This window comes from Chenopodium album, chromosome 15, assembly GCF_948465745.1.
Source record: "Chenopodium album chromosome 15, dcCheAlbu1.1, whole genome shotgun sequence".
Taxonomy (NCBI): domain Eukaryota; kingdom Viridiplantae; phylum Streptophyta; class Magnoliopsida; order Caryophyllales; family Amaranthaceae; genus Chenopodium; species Chenopodium album.
The window spans coordinates 43,356,487-43,360,026 of NC_137848.1; the positions used below are offsets into that span (position 1 = coordinate 43,356,487).

Below are 3,540 nucleotides of genomic sequence, written 5' to 3' on the forward strand. Positions count from 1 at the left end.
ATTACAACATTTTTCAAAAATTAGGTAGTCAATTACAACATTTTTTTTAATAGGTAGTTTCTTGCAAATTCTGGAATATAATAGGTAGTTTTCACAAAATTTCCTAAAAAAAAAATTACACACCCTTTAGCCTTAACCCCAGTTGATGGACCACCAAAGAATTTTACAACCCCAAATAAACTAGTGGAGCAGCGCACCAATTAATGGACCACTTTTCTTGTATCTTTTGCCAAGTAGCTGGAAGTTCAACAACTCCTCGAGTGTTCAATTATTCTATATAATAAACCACATGCAACATTATTACAACTTACTTCTTATGTACTAACCAAAAATTAACCATCATTTGCTGTCCAAAATATGTCTATTCCCACAATTTCCTTCTTTTCTTTCCTACTAGTCATGAGTTTCTTCATCCCACAAAATCATGCATTCTCAAAATCCATAACAAAAGAAGAAATGGGTCTTAAACAACAACAAAACTTAACCCATCTACACTTTTACTTCCACGACTACGTCCAAGGGCCTAACCTGACCGCGCAACGTATAGCCCAAGCCCCTAACACGGACAAAACCTCAAGTGGTTTTGGCGCACTTGTTATGATCGATGATCCTTTAACCGAAGGGCCCGAAAAAGACTCGAAAATCGAAGGGCCCGAAAAAGACTCGAAAATCGTGGGGTACGCGCAAGGAATGTACGGGTTTGCGGACCAAAAGCAACCGGGGCTATTGATGGTAATGAACTTGGTGTTTGTAGAGGGTGAATATAATGGAAGTACTCTAAGTGTGTTAGGAAGAAATCAAGTGATGAATAAAGTACGAGAAATGGGCGTTGTTGGTGGAAGTGGTGTGTTTAGGTTTGCAACAGGGTATGCACAAGCTAAAACTATTACAATGTTGGATAAAAGTGGTGCTAGTGTTGTTGAATATGATGTTTATGTTCAACATTAATTAGTCCCTTTTTTTTTATATATATTTAGTTTGATTGTTGTTAGTTAAAATTTTGTTTTACTCAAGTGTTTGCAAATTAAACTTTAATTAATATTTGAATGTGGAATAATTTGATCATGTACGTTATTAGGATTTGAATTATTGGCAATTGAATCTAGAGTGGATGATGAAATGAAATTTCAAGATAAATTGGGCAAAAATTAACTTTTAGTTAATTTTATATCAAGTAATCTATAAAAAAAAAGTTTTTTTTTTCAATTTTATTTATATATATTTTTCTAGTATACTAGTTTGTCTATATATTATCGTTGACAATGATGACTTTTCCTCTCATCACGGGTGAAGGTTGGTCAATGATCCCGTTTCCTAACCCAAAGAATGGGGATAAAATCTCTTCTAATTGGTTAAAGATCAAAGGGATGAACTAAGACCATCTTCAATCGTGACCGGTAATACTCAACATTAATTAGTCCCTTTTTTCAATATTTAGCTTGATTGTTGATGGTTAGGATTTTGTTTTACTCAAGTGGTTGCAAACTTTTATTAATCTTTGAATGTGGAATAATTTGTTCATGTTAATTTTGGATTCGAACTTTTGACATTTAAATCCAGAGTGGATGATAAAATAAAATTTTAGGCTAAATTGGGCAAAAACCAAGTTTGAGTTAATTTTATATCAAGTAATCTATAACATTTCATTAAGCACTAGATATGGTTTAACTACAAGCACACTTATGTTTACATAGAAAAGATAAGGAGCACACAATGAAAACTTAAGGTATAAGAAAAAAAATCAAAAGAAAGAGATGAAAATATATATACAACTACTTTACTTCCTCCGCTAAATATCTAGAATTAATAGAATGAATATGAAGGCAGTCTTGGTCTTTGTCACCACTCAATAATGACTTGAATCTTTTACCCTCATAAATAAGCCCATAAACAAAGGAGTCTTCAACCACCGTTTCTATAACTAATGATTTTTCAATCACCGGTTCGTCAACTAATGATTTTTATTTCAACCACAAATTCTATAAATGATGGTTCTTTATCCTCAAGTACTCATATTATAATAATATTTTTCTTGAGCATTCCAAAAAATTTCATTTAAAATCTATCGTCTCTGAAACTCATCATCATATATACGGAAAGACTCTAAAATCATTCGAAGCACGCACGAAAAACTCATTATAAGGGAATTCAGGATTTTCATGAGAACGACGACGTTGGCAACAACAATAGCCAGGTGGTACCAAAGACAAATATGTATCAAACGAAGGCATGTATATTTTTAACTCATAAGGAGAAAAAAAATTTAGACTTTAATAATAATTAAAGATGAAAATACAACTGTTTTCTGGCAATGACGCCAAATTTTGACAGGCTTTATTAGTCGTATCACCTAATCAAAACAATACCTAAGTCCTCTAATTAAAGCAGATAGAGAAGTAGGGTCGAATTTACAGGAAAACAATGTTCTTTTACTCCTAAATAATTATTCTAATCTAAATTATCAAATAATAAATATGATTTTGTGTGAATTAATTAAAAGGAAACAATTAAATTAAGCAAATAAAACTAAGAGAATATCAATAAAATAAAAGCTTAGGGCATAGGTTCACCAATAAATAATAGTCCGGCCGAGATGGGAAGACAACAATCAATTATTGATTCATAAATTAACCAGATTATAAAGGATTTTCGCCACGTATTATAATCACACAATTAACCTAGCGGTATTAAAGCGTATAAATCTCTCGAATCTTGATTTAACCATTTATAAAATCTGCCTATTGAAGCTACAACTGTATGGTCCAGGTCTACAATAAAGTATTATAGACCCAATATTTGACACTCTCAAATAATATAGTCACATTCTAGATGACATACACACTTTTTTATATAATATAATTATCTTATTGTGATTCATATTTTGAATGAAATAGTCATATTTTAAACAATTTAGTTAGATGATATAATTCTCTATCAATTGATATAATTACTGTTTAATACTATTTTTTAATCATAAATTCACTTTGTGAATACTAATACATTTACATAATCAATATCTAGATGATATAATCATTTTTCAAATGATATGATAGCATTTCGTATGATATTATCACATTTCATATCAAATGACATACTAGACGGTTGAGTGCATAAGAAGTTATTCTGCAACATATCTATTCTAGATTTTGCCTTCAAACTAAGCCTTTACATTAATTCTCATTTGTTGAATTTCAAATCAATATTGCATAACTTATACAATTAAACCTGCCCAAATCTAATTGCATAAAATTAAATTGATCAATAGGAAATTAATCTAAAACATAGGGCTTGTTTGGCATCGTTTTTTGTTTTCAGTTTCCTATTTTTTTTTTAAAACTAAAATCCCAAAACAAGAAACAAGAAAAAGGTGTTTCCACTTTTTTATTGTAAGTTTTCAAAATTATCTTATGAACTAGTTTAGGACCCGTGCCATGCACGGTAAGTCCAAAACAAATTACACATTAATTATACAACTATATAACAAACAAAATAGGTCGGAAAAAATATCAGAGATATGCTATGAATATCGAAGACCTATAT

At 30.5% G+C, this 3,540-nt stretch overlaps 1 pseudogene; it reads left to right on the top strand.

Moving 5' to 3' along the window:
• The first annotated feature begins 302 nt into the window (after positions 1 to 302).
• LOC145582287 (dirigent protein 21 pseudogene) lies at positions 303 to 1,008 on the top strand (annotated as a pseudogene).
• Positions 1,009 to 3,540: the final 2,532 nt, after the last annotated feature.